Source organism: Acanthochromis polyacanthus, chromosome 11, assembly GCF_021347895.1.
Source record: "Acanthochromis polyacanthus isolate Apoly-LR-REF ecotype Palm Island chromosome 11, KAUST_Apoly_ChrSc, whole genome shotgun sequence".
Lineage (NCBI taxonomy): Eukaryota > Metazoa > Chordata > Actinopteri > Pomacentridae > Acanthochromis > Acanthochromis polyacanthus.
The window spans coordinates 33969452-33997081 of record NC_067123.1 but is presented as its reverse complement, the minus strand read 5'-3'; the positions used below and the strand labels follow the sequence as shown (position 1 = coordinate 33997081).

The 27630-nt window shown below is 43.5% G+C and overlaps 1 protein-coding gene across 1 annotated transcript in view; it reads left to right on the top strand.

The window, feature by feature from the left end:
* Positions 1-27630, top strand: part of jarid2b (jumonji, AT rich interactive domain 2b) — a 108774-nt gene that overhangs the window by 21434 nt on the left and 59710 nt on the right. The window lies entirely within an intron of this gene.

The following is a 27630-nucleotide window of genomic DNA, read 5'->3' as shown; positions in this document are numbered from 1 at the left end:
ACCTTGACAATCGTCAAAATTCCTCAGTCTCCCATTTAGTGGTTTCACGGCGAAAAAAAAAGCAAGCCTCCTGAGATTCACATCATTCTGCAGAAACGCAAGGGGGATTGACTGTGTGGGAAAACAATCTTGGGAAACGGGAGAGAGGAAGAAAAGAAAGATCCAAGGGCTCTTTTCATGCGGTTTGCATGGCTATCAGTAACACGCTGTCAAGGGTAGCCTGAGTCAAATCGCCTTCCTCGCCGCACAAACCCACCACTTACATGGGGATGGAGCAGGGCAAGGGAAAAAAAACAGGACTCTGGATTCAGCGCAGAGTGAATTTAGCCTACTGGTCGAGCTGCTGACGGACATAGCTTGGCAAAGAGAAGAAGGGGAGAGGCAGGGAGTGACAGAGGGAGGGAAGGCAGAATAAGTTTGGGTACAAGGAGACGGAAGGGAGAGAGAGGGAGCAGGTGTAGAGAGAGAGAAAGCGAATAGGAGACAAGTGGAGGGAAGAAGAGCGAGATCAATGGCTGCTCCCTGAATAACGGATGTATAGGGCGGCAGATCTTTGGCCTGTCTTCCGCTGTGTGCAGACGCCGGCAGTTAACCTGTCTCCAGTGCACTGCAACGCTTCTCTGTGCGATCTTTCACACACATTTAAACACACACACACAGACTCTCCCCTGTGGCGTTCCCTGTACTAATTCTGCTTTTTTCCCAGTTGGTCTGGTTAGAGACTGTGTTAGCTCCCAGACTGCCTCTGTGGTCAATGAATCCCCAGTGCCCCCTGGGAGTTGTGGTTTTAGAGGACCGGAGTCATACTGTCCCCAATTTAAAGACTGTGTAGGGTTCACAGTCAATCTAACAAGTTAAATGTTACAGTACTGATGCCAGTGTGCGTAAAAGTGATTGTTATTGTGCCGTTATTCATTCTTTATTAATTATTTTTTTCTCGGTTTTCTTCGCTCTACTGTCAAGTTCCTCAGGTCCAACCAAATGCTTTGCCTCAGGAATCCCAGGAATGTTGTATAGACTCCAGTATCAGTGCTCAAACACACCTAATGCCACGTCATTGTCGCCACAACACATTTCTCTGCTATTGATTTTGGTTTCCTCCCACTCCCTCTGTCAATGTGAAATGAAAGGGACACGATAGATTAAGATTGATTATTTTTGCACAGGCAAATGTGAACATTTTTCTTCAGTGCCTCCCCATGATTGATTGCTTTCACTGACCCTTTGTCTGGGGCAAAAACAGAGAACCAAGTGTGTACACACTGTGCGTGTCTGTGTTAAGCTTTTAGGGCAGGATAAATGCATTGCAAATCATTTTGAACTTGTTCCTCCTGTTCAGCAGAGATAAGGACACACAAACTGAAATGCACACAAGCCCACATTTGATTGTCTTTATGTGCTCTTGGCTCCTTTGAGGGTGAAATCTATGAACAACAATCTGAAGTCGAGGCCAATGCAAAGTGACATTTGAGTGGTAGATTTATTTAAGTTGTTGTCTGAAGCCCTAAACGTGCTCTACCCTGCTGAAATGTGCTCCTCGACTCTCAGACTCTGGCACTTGTCCAACTGCTGTGTGTGGGTGTGTTTGTGATAGACGGAAAGAGAGAGAAAAATTGTCTTGATTACAACAAGGGGAAAAAAAAGATACGAGGACTAAGAGGCAAGTTTCCTGCTCTGATAAGGAAGACAACAATCATGCGGAAAAGGGGTCACTGCCAGGTTAAGCCCAGGATTGTCTTTTTTTCTTAATGTTGGGGCAGGGCAGGATAAATTTGTAATGGAAATGACTGCATTTGAGATTTCTTTGGCTCTCTGGATGCGCTCACATGGCACAGCGATTTCAGAGATATATTGCATTAGCATACTGTGACTTCTGTTTTTGCCTCATCCTAAAGTTGAAGCAATGAAGGCAGCTTTGAAAAGCTGGCAGCACTGCACATGACCAATGGAACCTTTTTTCCTTTTTTTGCACAGAAACCTGTCAACTCTATTTTTCAAAGCTTGATGACAGCATGCCCACATAGTCGCTGTTAGCACAACTTTTTCCCCCCAGCTCTCTCAAAGCTGTTCGCTTCCAGTCTATTTCTGCTGATTCCAGCATACCTTGCTTTCCCACTGTACTCAAATGTTTCCTCACGAGAAACCTCCTCTGGCTTTCATTAAATAATGACGCTGACATGAAAGAGTGATTCAGGGGATTCTGACTCAGACCTGGAATCACCTCCTTTAACTCTCCCTCCCTCTTTCCTTTCCTTCCAGCCTTGCATCACTCTAAGTCATTTACTCTGTGCGTCTTTTTTTCTTCATAACCGTAGCGGGTCATTGCACCATGACACCGACACAGATTTGAGTCAGCCACATCATGAAGATGTCAGGCTTTATTGTGGTTGTTGTAGTGGCATCATTTTCCTGAGACAAACACAAGCTGAGTCTCAGAGACATTTCCATTTCCCAGACACTGGGCACGGGTTGATGATGTAATGGTAACTCCAGCGATGCAACCTGAAATCAGGTTCTTTGGAGATAAACATGAAACCCTGGCTATGGTTAAAACGTGTTTTCTATTTTCGGTATTATTAGCTTTGTGGTTTGACATCGTGGTCTGACCCATCCTCGCAAGTATACAATTTCCCAGCGAAAGACGGATAGTAATCTTGGCCAGAGAGAAGCCTGTCATTGGATGGACATACCAGAGCAGACAAAATAGGATAAAATTGCAACTGAGAGGAAGAAACACAAGCCGAAATTTTAGGTGATCTTAAGCAGATCCTTACTGCTTGGTCTGTGGTGAATATCAAAATCTCATTTGTGGTTCAGACTGCTCCTGTTTCTTGTAGCTTGTCTGAGTCACTGCAACACTTTTTTTTGTCACACTAAAAGACAGAGATGCCACCAACTATTAATCACACTTGGAAAGATTTCAAATAGGTTACTTGACAAAGCTGCTTTTTAGACGGTGATGCAAGAAGCCAGTGAAGACGGGATTTAGAGGCAAACAGTAAAGTCTTGATTCAGGGCAATTCACAGACTGGGGTCTAAGCTGACGTATTAAACGAAGCATTTGTAGACCTTTATCCAGACGACTCATTCGCCTCTTGACGTGACGCTGACCTCACTCCCCACCTCTTCCTCACCCTGGCTGCCGTTTCTCTCGGCCATATCAAAGCACAGACTCATCTTACTCACCAGTGACGCTGCATGGATTACATAGGTCTCCCCTCGCCGTGCTCCCGTGTTTCATTAAGAGCCCATTTGGCTGGAGTCATTTTGGAGACCCAATAAAGTGGCCAATAAATCGAGAGGGGTTTAATGTGGTCGGACGCCATATCGCTCACCCGACCATGCTCCTCTGGTTATTTAGGCCTGTCTGCGAGCTTGCTTTGATCGTGCTGAGCTAACCCTACCCCACCCCCTGCACATGGTCGATGATTAAGCAGAGGGCTTAGTTTGGTTGAGGAAGTTGTCTGTGTGTGCATGTACAAGATCCAAACCAGTGCGAGCATGCATTTGTGTCTGGAGGGTTTGATGTGGGATGATGTTTTCTAATAATAGCCTTTGGTAAATCTGTTGCAGCCAGCCAAACAAGCGGGTAGGTGAGGCAGATGAATGCATGCGCCGCTCCCGGTGGACTGCTGTAACAAGGAAAAAAAAAAAAGATCCAGACACTGATTCCGTAGCGGGGAGTAAATTGAGATGAATGGTCATAGCCGGTGCCTGAGTGTCTTGTCCGTGTTTTTAAAGTGGGGACACCGAGGGCAGTGCTGGAATGCAGTTTATACTACGATGCGGAAACGCTGATGCTCTTATATGGATTTATAGCAGGCGGCGGTGCTTTGAGTGCAGCGAGGGAGGATTATGTCAAAGCTTTTTGTTGGCTATGGAATATAAAATGTTTGGAGTTTACAAGGGAGTGTGTGGTATCTCTTTTAAAAGATGATAAATCAGGTATATTGGAAATAGTTTGATTGCTGTTCAGTTTATAGGTGAAATTGATATATTAGGGGTGGGTCTGTAGCAGAATACACAAGCAGGGCAGTGAAATAGATATGCTTGACTTGTGTAGAATGGCAAATTTTTCATGCAGCTGTTCCTCAAATTTACAACTGTAACACATGATGTGAAGCTGTTTAAAGTGTTGCCAGAAAATCTTCTTTGTTGCGAAATGACTCCATACATAATTTGTGTGTTTTCATGAGGCTTTATTTTAGGATAAAGGTCCTATCTGATGTTCCAGCTCCACTGCACTGAGGTGTACAGGTGCATGCAGTAATAGTTGATCCCTAGATGGAAACAAACTATTTCCATAAATATCAGCTTGACCTTCTGCTATTTGAATCCATGTGTTTGTGTGTGTGTTTTTAGTTAGTGTATCTGTCTGACAAGTTCTGTGCTTGCTGCGCTCTGTTGTGATGAAGCTACATTTGTTGGCTGCACATCAAGATCACTTGTCCCTCACTCGGGCCTGATTCCTCTCTGTGTCTTCCTCTCTGCGCTCATCTCGTCAGCCTGACTCACACAGGTCTCCAGCACAGATGCCTTGGCCCACTTTGCATGTGTGCAAGCGTGTTTGCGCGAATAAGTGTGTATGTGTGTGCATCTCCTGCTAGCCCTCAGCAGGACTGCCAGTCAGTTTGTGACTACACTCCCACACATCTCCTTCTCATCTGCTTTCTCACCATTCCTCTGCCTCCCTTTTTGCTTCTTGCTCCTTTCTTTCTTTGCCTGTCATTTCTCCATTTTAAAAAAATAATATCCTAATCAAATCAGTTAAATTCAGTATAAGAAAACGAGGGCATAACTACAATATTCCCATCTCACATTTACTCATAAGACTTCAACTTAATCCACCAGGGTGGCTGTCTGTGCTGAAATGGAAGCAATGAGGAAGTTCAGATTTGGGTTGGATGCGGATGTGAGAATCCTTGCCACATCATTCTCAGGCCACGCCTCATGATGTCATGTCTGCCGGAGCAACAAGAAGCCAACTAAATCTGCAAGAGACTGTGTGTCTGTATCTCGAAGTTTTTTATAATCCTCATTGCAACCGGAGAAGGTATTTTGGGGAAGTTGGCACGGATATAAATATCTCTCTGAAGACATTTTGTGAATGCTGCTCAGCTTGCCGACTCATTCAGCTTCTCTGCTGTCAAACTCCCGCAAACACACTCCTGATGCAGGTCGGTGTTGACTCCCAGTGGAGATAGTGTCTCTGCTGCTGCTGGCGAGTACAAATAGACAGACAGGACCTTGTACACACACAGCAGAGGCCTCTCTCTCTCCACGTCTTTTTTTCACCCTCTCTTTCTCAGTAATGCACTATCGACCTCCTCTACTTTGCAGACCTTGGGCTCTCCAGTGGCCCCAACCTGTTAAGTACACACACACACACACACACACACACACACACACACACACACACACACACACACTGTGACCACGCTGACCTTTTAGCTCACAGAACGAGACTTGATTTCCAATATGGCTTTGTCTTACAGCACTCTGCTCCATGCTTCCTCCCTCCATCCTTCCTCCAGTCAGTGTTAATGTGATTAAGCTTGTGTGCCTGCTTCCCGCATGCTGTTTTCTTTGTCTCTCCCCTTCTCTTTTTTTGCCTCCTTCTCTCTGTTTTCTGTTTCAGCTGTGGTAATGCCACGCTGGGGTTCTTTCCTGTGCACCTCTGCTGTGTGCTAATTCATTTTATCAACCCCTCTCTTCATGGTTTCATGGTAGACCATTCTGACTTTCCTAAATCTAATCTCGCTTACTCCCCCCCTCCCCCCCCCGCCGTGGTCTCTGCCTTTCTCTTCTCAACCCTCGTCCGTCCCCTGCTCGGTAACGGCAACACAATGTCATTTCCTGTTTAAATTGGATAAACGTTGCAGGGCCAAGGGAACCATAGCATGCTTAATGAAGCATAGAGGCCACTTTACCTGCTCAGAGGTTTGAGCTCTTAATGTCAGTGTTGTGTTTATGAATGTGCTAAGGTGTGTTGTTGCTTCACAAGCACTTCTGACATGATGAATCAGCCTTCAAGTTAAAATTGCTATCAGATCCGCACAATGAGAGGAGTGTTTGTTGTGCTGGACAAACATTGAAATCGCAAGAGTATTGTTGAAGCACCTCACGCTCCACTTCGTGCGCTGTTTGGCCGTGCAGTTGACGCGACCTTTAGAAAGCCACGAACAGGAACCTGCTCCCAAGAAGGTTAATTTCTGAATTTGCTGAATATTTCTTTTTCCGCCACACAGGAAATACCACCAGCGGCTGCTCGACACTTCATTTATCATGAACCCAAGGCTAAAATTTTCAAAAGCGAAAGAAGTTTATTGAAACCAAAATGGTCGGCCGCTTTGGCTTCACAGCTCATTCATCCCCTCCAGCATTCCCGAATCTCATTAAGCTGCAGAGGCCCCCCACGGGCGGTACTACTACTAGTAGTAGTATTTTCAGCTTTGAAAAGGAGAAGTAGGTTTTCTTTTTAAAGCAGAGCCTTACCGGGAAGCATCTTAGCTTATATTTAACCGCTATCATCTTAATGTGCTGAGTGGTAATAGATAGAGAGCATTAAAGGGAAGGTGGGGTTGAGTGAGATATGGGGAGAAATGACAAATATGTGAAAGACATGACCTCATTTAGTAAAAGTCCTATGTGGTGGCACCTCCCAGATGTTGTGTTTGTCTATCTCTGTCTCCCTGCCTCACTCCTACCTTAGGCAGCAGGCGTCAGGCTGGCAGACTGTGTATGTATGAACCGGTACATATATTTGCACCATTGGAGTATTATGGGCATCGTGTCTCCTGAATACGGAGTGCAAAGGGGTTGGCAAGTGCAGAATTGCATCATTTTTGATGCATTCTGCTTGTAGAATGTGCCTTTGTTTTCTGCCATGAGAGAGCTGAGTGCAGTCAGGTGAGGAAGGGTATGATTCGGGGTTGGAAAGGGCAAGGAGAAACAACCCGACTCTGTGAGGACAAACAGCCTTTTTGGCCCGAGAGCTGCAGGCTGTTCCCCAGCCAGCCCTGCCTGCCTACAGCAATATTTACAACCATTTTTTGGCAGGTGAGAGTAATTGAACAAGCATTTGTTATTTGGCAAACGAGTCTCTGGCTGCCTTGTCTGGGCTGAGAGAACGCCCTTTCGTGTTGTAGTTTTTTAACACTCTGCTAATTGGGCCACATTCAAACAGCGGTTGTAATGTGTTTTGAATGATTAGTGGTAATATTTCATTGCTGAATGTTTCATTGCTGATGAAATTCTGACACTTATAGCCGTTAAATATGCATTTCTTTTTTAAATAGGTTTTGTTAATGTTTGATTAAGCTTGACACCCGATGTTGTTCTACAAGTTTTGGAAAGTTTAATGTCAAGAGTGATGAATTAAATTGTCAGCATAATTGTCAATTTAACTTTGTTGGACTGAAAATTTCTGCTTGACGCTGACGGAATTTAAGCAGGGTTTTCCTAAAATTATCTGCAGAGCGGTGCTGAGAAATGGTGCCAGGTAAAAATGTCCAAACCTCATCCTTCATTTACCTATGAATACTTGTGCATTCTTTTTTTTTTATTTTAATCACTTCACCTCTTCTCATCTTTACATTTACCCGAACGTAACTTGACAAGTGTTCAAACAGAAAAGGGGTGAAAAGGGTGCTAGTGGCGATGAAAAAGTTTACACAGCATCTTGATTGGATTCCATATTTCTATCTATAACAATTTTTTTGCGTTTGAAAGCAGCACAAAAGCAGAATTCAAGATGATTGCAAGTGGCGTGCAATTATGCCTCTGTGTTTCCTCTCTTTCTTTACTGCTCTCCCCTCTTAGTCACTCCCTCCTCTCTTTTTCCAATCCCCAGTTAGAAGCAATGCAGAAGAAATCAAACCACCGCAGGTTTCTTGCTGAGCTTCTGCAGAAAAACGATTGTGAGCATTTGCTAACAGAACATCAGCTTAAATTAAATTGCACATTTTATGAGAGCTGTGTAAATCACCCAACTCAGCTCAGAGAGATTTAAAAAGCACAAGCATTGGTTTAAATGGTATGTAAGGTACAATTAACGGCACTTACACTGATGGCACCTTATTTTTTTTGGAAAGGTGTGACACGTTGGTAGTTGGGCAACAACTCTAGGTATTTTTGTTATTTAAAGGGAGCCTCAATGTGTGTTTCTGACGGTCGTATCATATTTGTGAGACAAAGAGAAATAGGGAAACATGAAGACAGGGTGTCACTGTGCCGTGAAGCCACCAGGCTGCATGAGTAAACCGGGCCAAGAGCAACAGCTGACCCACACACAGCTCACAAAGAGCGACACACACTCCCCGTCTCTCATTCATCGCTGAGCAACACGATTTTCTACTGACACACTTTTCACGTGCACATCAGCTGCAACTGTCTGTCCTCAGATTCACACTCTCCGTGCTGTTCTCTTGCCGTGCATCTGTGCGTCGTGGTAGCTGTGGCATGGGACCTCAAAAGACCCATGTTTGTTCGCACCACTCGTCTACTGATTTCATGTGACAGGTGCGTTCCTCTGGGTGGGGGCAGAGCTCGGGCTTGTTATTAAAGCACATGAATCAATTAAGAGCTGCGGTGCTGGGAGCGCACAGACACGCACACTCTTCACTCCTCTGTAGGAGCTCGCCAGGGGAAAAAAAAAAGAGCTGAAAACGCCAATAATGGGCAGAGCAGGACTGGCTAGTATCAAGACAGGGTGTGCCATGCACAGTTGGGTGTCAGTTGCAAGCCTTTCCCATAAAAAGTAAGGCAGAGTTTTTAACCTTGATTTCTGACAAGATAACAGCCTCATGTAGAAATAAGCAGTTTCCTTTTTACCTGTTCATCTTGTCAAACTGTATTTAAGACAAAGACCCGCAGTAACCACTCAACATTCTTGCTCAGCAAGCTGAGAAAACTGCTTTATCATTGCTGTCATGAAGGAGTTTCAGGAATACGCTACAATGCAGATATTTATTAGGTGCAGTTGCAACATGTAGAAGCAGAATGGAAACTTGTTGGCAAAGTGAATCCCAGTTGGACACCATGTGTAGTTTGTTCCCACCGTTTTCACCCGTTTTATCCCTTTTGTTACATGTCGGCAGAGTCGGTTGTAACAGACTGCTGTGTTTGTATCCAGACACAATAGGTCACAGTCTGACACAAAGTAAAATGTCAGTCTGAAATATCTACTGGGAAAAACGTGCAACTGATGCAGTGTCTGTAGGTTCTGAAGCCAGACAGCATTTAGAATATAAGAAATACAGATCAGCACATATCCTTAAATGTTTCAGATGAACGGATCTATCTCAGGTTATGTGTACATTAACAGGTCGCAGCCTGTGCACACTCGTATTTAGCCTTTCCTCCTCCTTTCCTCCCCTCCCCTCCTGCCGAGTCTGTGGCAGGTTAATAAAATAAACATACATCCACCAGTGGCGGTGGCAGGCATGTCAGGCTCCCTTAGCTGTCATCGTGTGTGTGTGTGTGTGTGTGTGTGTGTGTGTGTGTGTGTGTGTGTGTGTGTGTGTGTGTGTGTGTGTGTGTGTGTGTGTGTGTGTGTGTGTGTGTGTGTGTGTGTGTGTGTGTGTGTGTGTGTGTGTGTGTGTGTGTGTGTGTGTGTGTGTGTGTGTGTGTGTGTGTGTGTGTGTGTGTGTGTGTGTGTGTGTGTGTGTGTGTGTGTGTGTGTGAGAGAAAGAGAGAGAGTCTATTTTGAACACAGACTGTCACTTTTAGCTGGGGCTTGTCTGTCAAAGCCCTCTCTCTGTTAGCGCCCCTCCCCAGGCACATATGGGGCCGGGCATTAGCTTAGCACACTGTGTACCAGTCCAGTTAATGGCTGCTCATCACTGGGGCAGTATGGTGTAATTCTACTCTACCTGGTTAAATGGAACATCTTCCTCTGGGAAAATGATGTGTCCCTGTCATTCGATAGCTGTGATTGGTCATAATCTACTGTATAATTATGTTTCTGTGTGTTGATAAATGTTGCACATTACTACATGTACAAGCACGAATCAAAAAGTTGCTTATGTTTTTTTAAATGAATGTGTTAAATGTGTGTATTGTTAGCCAAAAATAGTTAAATATTGTCTGGTTCCAGCTTCAAGAACATGAATATTTTTGCTTTTTCTTGTCTTCTATGAGTTTTAGATGAAACATTTCCCAAAGATGCTACGTATGTGAGGTTAAGGTTCACGTTAGAGCTTGTGATGGACTTTTTTTTTTTCTATTTGCTGGCATTCTTTAGACAAGATGACTAATTAATTTCTTGAGAAAATAAATGGTAGATTACTCGATAATGACAGCATTAAATAAATATAGCCCTAACATGTTGTATTTTGCTATGCTCTATGCTGGCTTTGTGGTGAATTGGTCTGGTTTTACCATGGATAGTTACTCATTTAGAGATTAACTACTACAAGAGGTGTGTGTGTGTGTGTGTGTGTGTGTGTGTGTGTGTGTGTGTGTGTGTGTGTGTGTGTGTGTGTGTGTGTGTGTGTGTGTGTGTGTGTGTGTGTGTGTGTGTGTGTGTGTGTGTGTGTGTGGGCCCTTGTCTTCTAAAGGCTTTGTGGTGTAGGCCAAGCACAACACAGCTGCCCACCCACCCAATCTGTCTCTCTCTCTGTCTCACACTCATTTAGACACACACACACAGAGAGAGAGACTGGCTCTCTCTCTCTCTCTCTCTACCTCTTTGAAGTTTGTCCCAGTCCAGTAGAGTGGTACAGGGTCAGGATGGAGAGGAGGATTAACGAGGCCCCTGGTATAGACGGATGAAAGGATGGTGGGATGAATGGTCTTTATGAAGTGTTAGATGAGAGGAGGAAAGGCCAGGTGATGACGGCCGGTGGACTTTGGGTCTAAAGCAGACACGGTGATAGAGAGTGCAGATCTAAGATTTAGATTAAAGACAGGATCAGCCCTGGCAGCACTGATATCAGCACAAGGGCCTGATGCACTTCTCTGTGGTCCGTATTTACAGTACAGCGTTTAATGTTTCTGTTTCACCTCTGGCTATATGTGGATGTCAAAGGTTTCTTTGCAAGGCAGAATCTAAATTTGAATGCGACTTTCGTCTGCTGCCTTCAAAAGGTGATGGACTACAGTAAAAACACAGTCTGCTGTGTTTAAGGTGAGATGATAGTGTCACATCTCAGAGAGTGTTTGACCGACAGAGAAGCTGCTGCCTGGTTTTCACTGGTTGTTGGGTCAGATTCCTTATTTACAAAGTCACTTAGAGAAATAGTGTTTGCTTTATTTGGTTTAGCTTCCTCTAATTGTGTTTTTGCCACCCAACTTAAAAACAATATGCATATGGTGCGCACTCTGCTGTGAGCATGTGTGAGCACACACGCCAGTGCGTTAAGCCTCCCCACCTTGCAGCGTATGCGCCGTGCGGCATTAAACAGACAGTGATTGATCTACAGTATGATTGTTTATTTTGCTTGGCTGTCAGTGATGGATGAAGATTTGTGCACATTTGAAAAGTCTGTGTGAAATATGGTGACGAGTGGGAGGAGGGGGTTGTTCAAAAATCAACTTCCCCAAGGAGAATTAGCAGCAGGCCTATGGGACAACCTTTCATCATACCATCACCTCGTCTGAAATTAAATATCCCCTATAGTGCAGCACTAACTCAGCAATTTACCATTTTATCACCACTCTGCTGGACTGTAAACAGTTATTTTCCTTGTGGTGCAAAATAGTATGTGTCAGAGTGTGTAGAAGCTGCTTAAGTTGAGGTATTTGGCATTTTGTGTGTATCCAGTTGCTTTTGAGGAATTCACATTTAATACTGGGCCGTCTGTGATTGTCAAAGACAAACAACATGAGTTCATTTCATTAGTTTGTCGAGCACATCACAGGCTACAGGCTAATCAAAGTTTCCCTCGAACACCATTTTCTTGATTTCATCACAGCAGTATCTGAGGCTTGCAGCCATATACATTCAGCTGCAAATGCGTGAAGCATCTCTTTGAAATCCAAAAGCTATTGATATTCAGTGGGCTCTATTGTCCTTTACAGATGCCAGCTGACTGAATTCCTTCATCCCTAAAGAGCACAGCATACAAAACTTTCTTCTGTCCACAGATGACAGCGTTCGAGCAGCAAGACATTTCTAACACCCTCTTCGGTTACGATCTCCCCATGAGGCCAAAAAGGAACCAGGGTGAATGAATAGAAAGGGAAACTCGAGACACAATACCTACCTGTCCTCCCTCCCTCTCTTTCTCCTACCAACTCCCCTGTGACATCCCTTCGTTTCCTCTTTTTTTCTTTCTTTCAGCTGGCAGAAACTATCTGACTCTTACGATTGCTTTCACAGGGGCAGATGGCTCAAATGGGAGTTTCTCCAGCTCACACTCAAAACAAAATCAAACCTCAAATCCCCCCATCTTCTCTGTACAAATATATTTCTTTCTTTTCTTCTTTTTTTTCTTCCTCAAATTTTACTCATAACAACAGACGCCCTGTTTGTCTGCCAGTTTCTGTAAACCATGGAAACCAGGCTTCCCCTTTTTCACATCTTGTTTCTCTATTTCAAAAACGTTACCTTTCACGTGCCAAAACATCTCTCCGAATCCAAGCCCATTTGAAGACAAAAGGAGATGCGTTGCCTCTGTCTTCTTGTTGCTTTAAGCAGCGGCAGCTTTAGCACATTGCGCATCATTAATGAGTGTGAGGCTCAGTTTAAGGTGCGTGAGCTTGGAGCTGAACACTAAAGCTGTAACACTTTCTCTACAGTAGCTGAGAGTTTTAGGATTCACAGCAACCTGCTTTAATTGGTTTCTAGTGAGCAGACTGTTTGCTATTATAATAATGTAGCCCAACTTATAAACATCTGGAACCTAAAGAGTGAAATGAATTGCTTTTTGGAGCTTTAAAGATTGCAAACGACAATGTGGGGCATCATGTTAGCTTTAAGTTGCTTGATATAAATTAATATCAATGAATCTAAAATTCCTATTTCACCTTTCAGCTTTAAATAACAACCATGTGACTATAACCTCTCGCGGGTAAAGGATTTGCTCCCCATCGGCAACTGAAAGGAGCCTCTTTCTTTTCTTTGGCCTGGTCTTCCACAGCACTTTGTCATGTAAAGAGGCCCTTATCTGGCTCTGGTTGGGGGTAAAAGGGGCCGGAGAGAAATAGCTAGCTTGGATCCCTGGGGCCAGCAGAAATCGACGCATGGTAAATAAGTGACTGTGATTGACGGGTCCTTTGAGCAGTGTGGCTTAGGCCCGCCCACTGATGTGTCTGCCGGGAGGTCAGCTTTGACCCCTTCCGGCCACCTGCTTGCCCCCAACCCTTGACCTTTTTAGCTGGACTTCTCTGTTGAAAGGCTCTGGACATGAAGTCAATGTGGGGCCCGAACTGCATGCAGTCATTGATTAGAAATTGGTTATTTTGCAAGTAGGCTTTTGTGAAAATTTTGTGCTTATTTTTCCATTTACATCTGCTATACATTCACCAATATATGTATAGCCTAAAAAAGAAGCTTTCTCATGTTTTCCCTTCCATTCTTTCTCATCTCGACTATTAACGTGCTTTTTCCTGCATTGTAAATACCAGCATGACATCATTTTACTGACACTAAAACTTGATTTGGCCCAGGTAGCCCACCTCCCGGCCACCTAGCGAGCTGCAGTTTTTCTGCCATGTGCTCTTGCTTTTGTGCTCTGCTCCTCGAGCATTACATTTGTTTCACCGTGTCTCGTAAAAGCTGGCCAACAATGACAATTTAATGGACGAAACGAGGGCTGGGAAGTGAAGCGATTTCACAAGGTTTGATTTAATTTCCCTCATTCGGGCTAAATTGGGCCACGGCATTGGGGTAAATAAACAGAATGCATCTGGACTGCAATAAAGAGAGTCAAATGGTGAGACGGTGCGTGAATAAGAGGTTGCGATGATTTTTCCATTCCCCTGTGAACAGTTATAGATTTATTACAGAGTGCTTGTCTAGCACTTTGCTTGTGGACTAGCTTAGCCTTTTGAACGGGGCAGTAAATAATAAAGATTTTAGGTGTTTCTGTGTGTGTGTGTGTGTGTGTGTGTGTGTCCATGCTTATGTATTGCCGCCTCTCATCGCTTATATCACAAATTGATTGTAGTTTGCGGTTTTATCTAACTTGGCTTGACTGGAACACACTTGCTGAATATTGCCACTCATTTGAGATTTTTCACACTAGTCACAGCTGCCTTTTCCATACGGCTTATAAGTGAGAGCGCATAAGTTGGTCTTTGTTGCCAAATTCTAAGAAAAAAAACTCCCTCATTGGTATGTAGCAGGGATTGCAGAGGCCACAAAGCAGCCATTTTGTTGCACAAAGCACTTGGTCATGTGTCTGTGTATACTTGGTTGCACGGTGAAGTGTGTGCATGTCTGCATCCAGTAGAAAACCCACTTAGCTCTGCAGAAGTCTGTCATGTAGAACATATGTTTACTGTGACCCCTGTTGTTCTCAATTAATGCTGCCACATGTGGGTTTGGGATTACAATGGCAGGCTTTTTAGTGTGTGTGTGTGCATTTATGTGCTTAAACGTACGTGCTCACTAGAGATAAATGACATCCACACACTGGGAGGATTAAATCAAGTTGAAAAACGTTGTATCTACCTCACATTCCTACTCATTTCAACACAGACTGCTTTCCTTTCCAGTCTAGCCTTTGATATTGAATTACAGAACGATGAGAAGTAATAACCGGCCTTAACTATTGACCCATCCTGAAGCATCTGCACCACTCTGTTCTGAATAACTCTGCTGACATCAGCTCCCCACCATGCAACATTGGCCTCTATGTGCACACAAACTCTCATTTCCATAAGGAAAATAGTTCAGCAGACCCAGAGCCAGAGGGTAATTATTTGCTTTGTTAAATTGGGTAATTAACTTGTCACCCAAGTGATATTTGTGGCTTGTTCGTAACAATTCGATTCATTTTTTTCCATTTAGCAATGGGAGACTGTGAAATAATTGTGTTGTCTATGAAATAATAGTTATGTTGCCTAATTATTGCTTTGTTGGAATGGTATCATTTGTCTGGCAAGTTGCATGAAAAATTACAGTTGCGAGTATTGTTAATAATGTGTCGTAAAAATATGAACTGTACCCCGCCTTTTGAATTAACACTTGACATATATTTTAAATTGGCTTAGTTTGTAATAATTCTCTGTTTGCAGACGTTCAGCGTTCTCGGTAGATGAGGGTGATTTTCAAGGTGGCTTTTAAATATATTCCTGTTTATTGCAGTTGAAAAGGATGACGTGTAGGAGGTAATTTCCTTACATATGCCTTTTAACTTGGACAGTTTCTGTGACTCATACATTTGAAGGCGTATAATTAGCAACCCACGAGTGTAGATGTGCATGCACATTCAGACATGCATATGCACACACACACGTATAGCAGTGACTTGCTTGTCAGAAGTAGGTGCTGTTAAAATGGATGGATATGCACCTCTTGGCCTTGACTGTGTGCATGTGTACATAGCAGTGCACAGTCTGCCTGTAATGATGCAGACAAGCACTTGTATAGTGCGGGCTTTTAAGTCCTTCAGAGACAGTCTTGTGTATCAATGTGTGTGTGTGTACACAATGTAGAAAGAGTGCTGTGTTGCAAGCGACGTGCTTGTTAGTGAGATTGTCAGCCAGACAGAGACTTGACCTTACATGGTCTGTACAAGCTACTCTGTTGTTGCTGTCATCAGCCCCAGTCACACTGCTGGAAAATGGGTCTTTTTTACTTTGAAAAGCAGCCCCAGCATAGAGGTATTTTTCTTTATGGCTTTACATTCACTGGCATCCAATGTCAGGCTAAAAACATTAAGCATTTTGCTGTTTTTTTTAAATAAACAAAAGTCTTGAAGTTACTTTAGAAGAGGTGAATTTTACTTTATCACAACAAACTTTTTGTGAAAATGATGTGAGACTTCAAAAGGAATCTTTCTAGTGGCAGTGATTTTCTAAAGCACAGCCTACTGTTATAAAAATTACATCTGTAATGAAAGGAAGTATTTGCCACATACCTGACAGATACAAAATAAGAAACAGCCTCAAGTCAAACAAAGCTGTCTATTCAGTTGTGGACAAAAAACTTGCAGTGAAGACAAAGCCCTTAGAGGCTGACCTTTTGTGAGTCGATATGTTCCATTCCAAGGTTATCCACAGGCCTGGATTTTTGCAGTGTGTTTTCAGATGGGATTTTGGATCTCAGGCCAATATTTTGTCATGTTCCCATCTCAGCTCAGTTTGGCTTGTTTATGGTGTGGATCCTCACGCCATCTACCACTGCAAGCAGCTACATGTACCAGTAGTCTGGCATACACACACACCCAGGGCATGTGTGCAAAGTTTCATAGACAAAGTCAGACTAACCCTCAAGTGACTTACCCACAAGTGTGCACAAGCATGAGGGCCAACAGAGGGCAACTCAGGACACACACACACATCCACAGAGTGCTGCCCGACCTCCAGCCTGGCTAGTTGTCGCCCGCATGCCCCCACCAGGCGTCTGCCAACAGGCGGGTTAATATTGCCACCAGCTGCAGAGGGGGTGATGCCAACCAATGCCAACCGGCACCAGGCCCAGAGTGGCCACACAGGAGTCACTGTGTTCTTCTCTTCTCTTCTCTTCTTCTCTTCTCTTCTCTTCTCTTCTCTTCTCTTCTCTTCTCTTCTCTTCTCTTCTCTTCTCTTCTCTTCTCTTCTCTTCTCTTCTCTTCTCTTCTCTTCTCTTCTCTTCTCTTCTCTTCTCTTCTCTTCTCTTCTCTTCTCTTCTCTTCTCTTCTTCTTCTCTTCTCTAAATATGAAGTGTCGTTGTGTGTGACTGCATGGATCCAGGCCATCCATCTCAATAAACAACACTGGACAGCGCACTTGATGCATGTGTGAGAGAAAGATGCAGTGCAGGGTATAAAAACGTCATAGTAACAGAAATTCTGGCCTTCCATTTTTCTTTTGCCTGGTCATTTAGCTCTTCCACCTTTCATCATGGTGTGTCTTTCTATTTTTCTACCATATAGAGAAACTTGTGTTTATGGGTGAAACCAGAATCTTATGTTGTACTATCATAATATAGCTGTTGTGCTACACTGTTGCTGCTGTTGCTTCATTGTCTGCGGTGTTATCAGAGCTGCTGTTATGACTGCCAGTGTCCAGGTGCCAAGTTAATCGAAAAAAATTAAACGGTGAAACAGTAGTTTTAAAGGTCACTGTGTAAAGAGTGATTCAGGCTTCTGTGAAAGCCAAGATTAATGTCAGGGTTTGATCAGCCCACGGTGGTTGGGGTCCCATCACACTGAGCGAATCAGGGTGTAGCACTGAGGTTTAGCCGGTTTCAGGGTGTTACAGCATCTTTGGATAAAGTCTTTCCTCACTCACACATAAAACTAGCAATAGAATGTGTTGTTTCTACTGTTATTTTGTTTTCTCGTTCAGCTGTTTAAAACACTAGTGAGCGGAGTTGGAAAGTCAGTATGCCACTTAAAGCACTGCCCTGGCAAGAGTGTGGCTGCAGCACTCGTATCGACCCCTTTAATGGACTTCCATCATATGACACTACTTTTTGAGTTTATCTAGCAATGAGTGCACTAAAATTCAGCTTAATTTTATTGGAGGAAATACAACAAGGAATCAAGAGATGAGAGAAGCAGGCTCAGAAACAGATGGCCTATCTGTTTTTCTGTTCAGCTGCGTTTGTTAAATTTAGACAGAGATGCAAGCAGAATACAAATACCTAGCGACAACATTTTAGGTCTCTACAGTAAGCAAGAGATGCTTCTGATGTCTTTTTTTTCCTCACGTACACTCATTTGGGCTGTTCTCACCTGTGTCTTGCAATACACCATCATTAGCTTTAAACTTGTGTGGGCAAGCGGTGGCCTTTTTTACACGCTCAATATCTTTTTAATGTCCTGGTTGTAGAAAGGAGAATTAATGAGTCTTTCTAGTAAAGCAGCTCATCTGTGCGTGTGCAAAATTCTGTAAGAGTAAATGAGGTTAAAGCCTCAGGCTATGACTTGTTGTTGTTGTGTAAGTGTGGCCGTGTGTGATGGTGCCTGTGTGCTTCTTCCTGTGTGATTGTTTACAGCCTTACCTAACTGGATTCCAGATGTAATCCTGCAGTCTGTCTGATGAGCCCGGCTGTCCAAGGCCAACATCAAGACTTTCTAGAAGTCTCCCTCAGGTGTTTCCCTCACACCAGCTTGCTTCCATACAAATGGCATCTTCCCTTAGTAGCAGACAGATTCTGAATAAACTGACCAGAGGCCGGCGGTTTTTCTGTATATTCGTGGAAGCCTGCTCGCCTGCAGGCTGTTCCTGTCAGACGAGGCATGAGGCTAATGAGGTTACTCTGTTTCCTGTTTCTGCCTTCCTGTCCCCGTCCCCCCCCCCCCCCCCCCCATCTCTTGTTTGCGGGAGGGGAAGGTCTTCAGCTCTGTGGCACAGTAAGTCTGCACACTGTAATATACAGTATCTTGGATGTGCTTTAAGACGGATCGTATGTGTGGATTTGTTTGCACAAACCAAACTGCAGCAAGTATTTAGCATGTTTTGACGCCAGTAGAATCATGAGATCTTTTAGCCTATAATGAGACCATGAACATCAACACTCCTCCAAACACTGGAATGTGTCAAGTGCCACATTAAAAGGCCAAACCTTCTCAACTGGCAGCCAGAAAAGCTGTGGCTCAGCTGCTGGTAATATTTCATTTCAGCAAAACAACTGAAATAGAAAGAAAGAGTGCAATTTCAGATTTTTTTTGTTGCTCGGATCAACAGGTGACTCTCTCTTTAGCATGCCTGGCTAGTTTTATGACCCCAGAAAGTTTATTCCCAGTTTTTGATTTAAAAAAATGGGTTATTTTTTGTTTAATCAGTGTCTTTGAGGCTCCACAGTAAAAATGAGGCAGTGTTTGTAATGCAGAACTGTTTGTATGTACAAGATTTTAATTATTCATCATGTACATATGTATTACAGAAGACTGAATAATTCTTCTAGTATCATATCTCAAAAGCACATTTGTTCAACTGTGTGATGCTAGATACAATTTTTGCAATTGATTCATATGCCATACCTCACATTTTATCTCTGACCAGCACGACCTGTGTGTGGAAGTCAGAGGGTTAGAAATGCAGCTTTGTTAAGTGGGATCAACAGCAGGTTCTTCCCGTGATCCCATGGGAATGGCAGGTAGATGCAGCAGCCATTGCCGCTGCTTCCATGATGAATGAATGCGTGTTGTGGAGCTCCGTCGATCAGACCTTACTGTCCATGTGACCGAGCTGCTTGTGTGAGTGCTTGTGCCTGCAAAGAGTCAAACCCCTGGTCAGCGGCACGTAGCCAAAGTGAAAATGATATTGTGACAGAGCTGGAGGGTAAGTGTGTTGAACGACGGCGTTATTATTGAACAAGAGCCATTTGTTATGCAACCTGTCAGATCAGAGGCAGCACACGCACACAAGGGTTCCTTTATAATATATTTTAACACACGATTCTACCATGAGGCCCGTATTTTAGTGTTTTGTAAGACCAGACGTGGCTCAGCACTCTCAACCTGCCAAATGTAACTTCACAGTATGAAGAATTTTCCTCAGCTGAGCCCTAAAAACCATGGCAACAAGGCTGTGAAACTGACAGAGACACCACTGCAAAGCTGATACCACGCCATTACTTTAACATTTAACTTTATGAGAGACACTTGAAATTCCCATAACAACAATTCCACTACCCTTCTTGGCTTTGTGGTACCGAGTGAACAGGAAATGGTTGCTCTGAGCCCGGCTTTTTACCGTAATGCCCCTCTGGCGCTGTGTGCCATGCACTGAAACCGGAAGAGAACCTTAAACTGCTTCCACGTAATGTCGGATAATCTGTCAATACTGCTATAAACACCGTCAGGGTTTCAGGATATGCCATAAACAAACTAACAGTACAGGTTAGCAGGGCTCTTCTTGTTTTTCTCCAACATTTTACTCTGTTTTCTGGCTTTAAACACAAAATGTAGGAAATATAGCTTCAAAGTCAGGATCTTGCTCAGTATCTGTGAATGTATTTCTCTACTGAAGGGCTTCTAGTGAACAGACAAGTTTGCGTTAGGAGTCTTTTGTGTGTGTTTGAGGTTAAGGGTCAGCACTGGGGTCACTTGGTCACATAGCCAGTATAGGTGGGCAATGCAGTCAATTTAAACCTTCATTATGCAGCCAGATGGACATCTTCTGCTCACACACAGACCCACTAAGCCAGTATGTAAACGTCTTTTCTCTCCTCTAAAAAAACAATGTGTTAATCTGCCAACAAATTTTTGGCATTCTACTGTGTAGGGAGAAAATGGAGTGGTGTGGGACCTATGTCATATTGCGTACAGAACAGCTGGTTGCAGGAGCAGAGCAGAGGGAAATAAGAAAAGAAACGATGAAAACAACAATGCTTTGCAATTCTTTGTACGCCCTGGTAACCCTTAAAAGCAGTTTGCTCTGTGATGAGGTCCCAATTCAAAACTTTCTCATGCTGAAATCATTGTAATCTGCTTGCAATAACCTGTAATAGCAAGAAGCCCCTGCAGAAACAAAAATATGTTATACGGTTTTTCATTGACTGTTCTTGTCATCTGTGCATGGCCACGACCAGAGTCACCTCTTTTGGCGTTTTAATGAGAACGGAGGTGCTTGCAGAGAGGAGATGAAATGTTCATCATCGACAAAATTTAGTTCAGCCAGCTTAATGTAGATGTGCTCTCAGACAGCGATGTGTTCGAAGCTCCGTGACATTTATTGCTTTCCATCAAAAAAAACTTAGTCACAGTCTGTGTTTAAAAGCGTCCTCTCTCACTCCATCTCTCTCTCTCTCTCTCTCTCTCTCTCTCTCTCTCTCTCTCTCTCTCTCTGCTCTACTTTTACCAGCCTGATAGCGTTTTATGCTCGACAGGGCTGAATGGCGCTGGCAGTCTGTCACTTATGTACGCTCAGATAGATTCAGACGCTGTGAGCGTGCGTGAGCGTGCAAATGCAGATAGCTGATATGATTGGCAGTGGAGACGCAGGAGGTTGGTGTGCGTCTGATACTGAGCTCAGCAGGACAGACCATTGTAGCCAGAGAGAAGGCATTGTTCTAATCGAGGGAAACATTTGTCTGCTGCATATGCTCCACAAAGTTACATTCAACTGCATTATCTGTTTATGGAAATACCGTGGTTTAGGAGGTTTGCTGTTTTGCAGGAGGTACCTTTTAGTCTTTGTGTCATTCTGCTCCTCTCCTCTGCAAATGGAAATGCTCTGTAACTGTTGGGGCTATCCCAGCAGGACTAGTTTAAAGGGAAGGCCCTGTGGCGACACACACACACACACATTCCAATGCAGTGAGCTTGTGGTGTAATGAGGCGATTATATAGGGCCTCTTGTCCCCGGCAACCCCGAAAACCTTGTTCCATTTGCCTATTCTCTCCGCTCCAAGCTGAGCTAAGCATCCGGCCCACTCGAAGCTATAAGGGACATGGAGACCAGGATGTAGTTAGGATTGGAATGTAAATTTTGGGAGAAAACACGCGTTTCATTCTTGGGGAGGGTTGGCCTGGTTTTAGCAGCTACCTCAGACGTTTGGAGAGCATGCCCATGCAGATTCAGGGATCAGGGGTTTTTTAGGCAACAGCTGTCATTGTTTACACCAAAACTGAGCTGTGGGCTTGAAAATACTGGTTTCAAAAGTTCTGTTGTTTTTTTTTCTCAGAGGTCATTTATGCTTACAAATGCTGCTTAGACGGTCTTACTTGTAAATGTCTCTTTCACTCACAGGATTGCTTTGAGGAGCCCTTTAATATTGAAGTGGGCACAATTTGGACTTTTTGTGGCATTGTCAATACTTTCATTAATACTTTGCAGATGTTTTTGTTTCTCCACAGGGCCATAATCATGATGCCATAAATGTTTTCTAATCCACAAATGGCTGGTCATGATTCTAAAAGAACTTACATGATGTATTTGGGAATGAACTAATTTTTAACACTGCACCGCTCGTGAACCCTGAGCGTTCGTATCCTCGCAGCCTGTCATCTGGGGCCCATGTGTTGGCAAGAAAGATCAAGATGTGGGGGGAAAAGAAGAGGGAGAGTGGTGGTAGTAGTGTGGTAGGGACTGTCCTGACTACTGGATATAATAACCCAGGCTTTGTTAAAATAACATTTCTCCTCCATCGATCTATCCATCCATCTCTCCGTCGCTCCTCCAAGAGGAAATGTGTGTTAGAGTAACAGATTTTGGGCCAGTTTTGTAGAGCAGATCGCAGCTGGCGCATGGCCCACATTCCTCTGCCATGACATCCGCACAGTCGGCAGCAGCGCAACACTATTTTTAGAACAGCTAGTACACACACACACACACACACACACACACACACACACACACACACACACACACACACACACACACACACAGAAATATATTTATTTGCAGTATGCACAAGTATGAGAATCTATACATGCAGTGGATTAAAATGCAAAAAATGCAAATTAGTTTGTTCATACAGTGGTGGCGTTGGATTATATTTGATTATTTTGACAGCTTTGATAGCTGTCTTGCCTTTTTGTTTATACCAGAATGATGGATTAAATAATTAACTGTTGAATAAAAACTGAAACAATTATGGCAGAATATTCTAAGGGCCTGTATTCGCTGCTGTTTGTTCAGTGGCTTCCCTTTCTGCTGTACAGTCAGCACTGGGACGTTTTAACTGACGGTGACCTAGCTTGACTTTTTGTCACAATTTTACACAGACCCAGAGCATAACATGCAGAGTCTCTGATGTTCTTAAAGTCACAGTGTGTGTTTTTCAGGGAATGCGGTTTCTCGCACATTTTTCACTTAACTGTTTTAGAAAATACTGGTGAAGTACAGCTTTGAGTTTTTGGCATATGGGTATTTTCATCCTCTTGTAATAAAAATCAGCCTGGGTTGGTGTTCAACACGGTTTTGTTGTGTGAAATTAATCCATTGTTTGTTTGTGCATAATATTCTAGTAGGGGATTTAAACAGGGTCTCTGAGGAAATCTGTATTTCCCCCGGTCTTCTCCGCTGAGTAGATGAACAGTCAGATTTGATTTTGATGCAGATAATGAGATTGTTAAGTTTTCAGTGGACATTCAGCTCATCATCCTCCCCATCTTGCCCTGCCTCTCTGCCTTCCCTGCTATCTAATACTCCATCCAGGGTCTTTTTCTCCGGCATCCACTGCTACACACAGCCATTGATATCCGCTTGTTTCTTCATCAAGCGTCAGGGTTATTGAGTTTGCCTTTGCCTTTGCCGAGCTGATCATTTGAGCAAGGCTGGGTGTTATGAAGTGGAACCGTCTCCACTTTTCATCCGATTTAATGAGCAGATACAGATGCACTGATAGATGGGATCCCGCTCGGAGTCTTGAGGTCTTATCATTGGCACGCTGCAGTCAGCTTTTTAACATTTGCTCAATGCTGTTTATTCACTTGTGTTGGCCGTAATTATTCTGTTGTTGGGGAAATTGGATCTGCCTTTGCTCTAACAAATATAAATCTGCATATTTTCAAAGTAATCTTACAACGAAAAAAATGCAGGTTAAGAGATTTGTTATACTTTGAAGCACAAAAGCCTGCAGAATTCTAATCGTGCAAGGAAGATACAAGCATATTCTCCCCTTGCATTTGTTGCATTTGATCTTTTTGGAGACCTTCTTAAAGCGTTTAAGAAGCCCAGCAGATAAGATAAGATGTTTGTATACGTCTTTGCACTTTACATATCTTGGCAGTGAGAGCAACATGGCAGGGAAAGTAGACATGGATTGATCTTATATGGCATACTTTTCAAGCGCAGCGTCCCTATGGATGCTCAAAAAGGTATCTGTCTGTGTTTGCAGGACGGATTACCTGTGTGTTCCAAAGAGTTGGGGGGAGGTGGGGTTGCTGGGTGACAGTAGGCACACAATGTTCCTGAGGCATCACTTGGTTGTACACGCGCACGTGTGCACTGAAAAGGTCCCAGCGCTCATTAGTGGAATTCCACTAGCCTGGTGGGAGCCGGTCGGGGTGTAGATGTGTGTGTCAGTGCCAGGTAGCTCTCTGTGTAAAAGCTGTCTCTGAAGAGATCTGGCAGTACCTCTGAAGCGCAGACACACATATGCACAGCAACGTTTGACTGAGAAGCCAAGCTGCAACACATTTCGTTGCTTTATTTTTTGGAGTAGATATTTCCCTTCCTCTGTCATGCTGCACTCACCCTCTGGCATGCAGAGTGTGAATGTCTTTGGAAGGATTTTGTGAGCCACTGCTGACCATCACCTCTCGATTTTACTACCCAGAGAACACAGGCTAAAGCAGGGGCTGGCTTTGTGACTGAAAAAGTGAAGGGAGAGGAACACGTTGGCCAAAAACAGATGGCACACTACCTCGCAGGTCAGACGAATGGTTACCCTGCGGTTGAGCAATGGTTGTTGAAACCTATTTACTTGAACTTGTGAAGTTATGAAGAAGCATCAGTGAGGTTTTTGGTGCAGCAGAGCACAGTTTTAGCCGTCGCTCTATTCCCAGATGAAAAGTCAGTTAGCATTTTTTCCCCCGTTTTTTTCCAGACCGTGTTGCTATGTGTACATAGCGCAGGAAATATCTGTGGCACGCAACCAACTACTGTAAGGAAACCAGAGAGAAAGTAAGAGGAAAAAGAAATGCAGACAAACTTTAAGGTCAATTTTTAGAGGGAAGACTTTTTTCCCCTTCTCGGCACAGCTGTGATTCGTGTTTCTGTATGTCAGCCAGAGATACCATAGAAGCTGTATGTGTGAGAGTGTTTGTAACCCTGAGATATACTGTCTCAGTGCTGTGTGTGTCAGTGTACATTTGGCCTTGTGCCTCACCATGAGGGAAAGCATGCTAGTGAGCTGTCTAAGTAATTGGTGCTTACCTGGCAGGCTTTTGCACACGTGCACACACATGCACACGCGGGGAATGGATTAGATGACATTAACTACAGGAGAAAATGGCATAATTGAATACTTGCACTACCTCTCTTGCTTGTGTGTGTACGTGCACGCTCGCAAGTGACAGTGTAATGAGGGACTGCATGTTACACACAAAACATACCCTATCAACCTCTGTCACAGTCTGCAAAGCATCAGTGCACAGAGTGGTCTTCTAGCTCGTGTGCGTGCACATATGCCAGCATACGTACTGTATGCAGCAGACATGGCTGTCACCCGTCAGCTCCATCATGTGCAGACACACAGATTTTAATATCTTGCCCCCCTCACCTCCCCTCAAACTCTGTTGAGGTCTTATCCCCAAGGTCCCTGAGCAGACCTGGGAAATCAAAACAATGCAAAAGCATATTTTTATCTGCTCAAGAGACAAAACCACAAAAGCATAGTAAACAAGCACAATCTTCAGACGTGTCAATATTGTCATGTTTCCGGAAAACATTAAGAGTCAGTCAGTGAAGTGATGCCAGTTTAATTTTAATTACAGGATGTTTTCAGTGACTTGAGACACTAAATCATACTCGCTAACCACCACAAGTCACCTGTAGCTTCTATTTATCCTACCGAGAAGCACTGTAAGATCATTTCTGGCTTTGAATCAGACAGCATACAGTGAGTGATGAGATGGCATGAAGTTGGATCTGACTTTTAACCCAAACTATGATGAACAGTTTCACAACTTCTTTTTTGTTAAGTAGCAACCCATCAGAAATGTCACCTTGTTGTAAAGCCTGCGTCTTAAACTGTAAATCTTTGAGCTAAACACTAAGACACATTTGTACACACACTGTTGTGTTGTTGCTATAATTAGCAATGACTTGTCTGTGCTGATCAGACAACACATTTTTTTAATCCATCATATCATCTCTAGCTTTCGTGTGGTATTGTTTGTGAATAGAATATCTTAGGCTGAGAATCAGCAGTGGTGAAAAAAAATACTTTCAGTGGCTTTCTATTCACTGACTGCGGATGAATGCATAATTTTAGGATGATATTAACTTCCTCTCTTTCACACACACAAACACAGAGAAACAGGCTGATGCACAGACTCAGTTTTTGTGTTCTCTCGACTACAGTCATCTCAACTCTGCTGTTTTTTTGCTTTTGTTTAGCTTTTTTCTTTCCTGAGAGTGCATTTGCTTTTAATGGAATGCTGGGACCGCTATCTTGTTATTACAGCGGTGATAAAACATCTTGGTGTAATTATTTTTGTTTGAGGTGGAGAGTTTTAATGCGCACAGCCAGCGCTGATGTCACCGCGGTGTCCGCCAGCCACTTAGCCGAGCCAACTCAAATGATCTGAGTCAACTGGATGATCAGAACACTGCGCTCCCACACAGGTTGCTTTTCACGTCTGCCTCTTACATTACATTTGACTCAGACAGAAGGAAGTGTGCTCGCCGGGATGAGTCGACAGGATCAGAAATGGGCTTTTAATTCAAATAATTAGCATATATTAGCTTTTTTTTTTGGTATCAAGGCAGAAAGTGTTTTCTTTTCTCAAACCCAACAGCTGAAATCCACTCGCCCCATGGCTTGACTAGAGAAAAGCTATTTCCAGTTTCCATTATTTATTAATACCTCTTTGTTGTTGCTCATGTCCTAATCTCATTTCCTTTAGTCATTAGCGTTGTTCGACATCAAACACAGCTGCTGGAGCAATGAGTGTAGGCAGCAAGGGGGGAGAGAAGTATGGTTATTGCTGTTGGACACTCACTAAAGACCCTTTTAGCAATGCTCGGTGCAGTGGAATATTTGTCTAATAAGCTGTTAAAACTCTTAATACGAGCAGTAGAGTGTTTTGAATAAACAGCAGCTTTGATGTGCCTTACGTTCTGCTGTCATGCGTTTGTCGCTCAGATTGAGACTGACTGGAGAAAAAGGCCACGTCTCGCAGAAGGATGTGCTGTTTGTGTATGTGAGTGTGTGTGACTTCTGGTGACCTCTTTGACAATAACATCTTTTGTCTCCGTCTCACTGGGAGAGATTAGCAACACATGAACTCGCAGTCCCATGATGCTTTTTTCATTTGCTTCCTACCTATTCATCACTATAACACTCTGCTATCATGGCATTGTGAGGAGAGGCAGCCCTTTATGTATTGTTATGCTAATGTGTTGCCCTCTGTCTAGCTGCAAGCTAATGCTATGTTATGCTAATGTTGTGGTATGGTAATGTCACTATAGAGTGAGAAATGGCGGATGCAACCAAAACAATATGTAGAGGGGTTCCTTATACGAAAACTTTGTTGTAATTTCCTGTTTACATAACTTTTCGTGCATTTACACAATGACATCAATATGACATCTTCTTCACCACATTTCTGCTGCCCATATTTTATTGCTATTATGATAAATGCATGACATAAAAAACATCCATTTTATTCCACATTCCTCAGACTACTAAAATACTTCATGCAGCTATAGTTGGGTGCTGAACAAATGTTTCTCCTGACAGTTTTTGGATTTTCATATTGCATAGAAAGTACCGAGAGTAACTTGGCTGAAAACTATGAAAATTTACTGACCGTGTTGACATTAGCTTGTTTTTTTCTGGACATCTCAACATAACTCGACCGTGAGCACTTCCTGACCTTGACCTCAGCTCACACTTTTCTGGAAGCACTGTTGTCA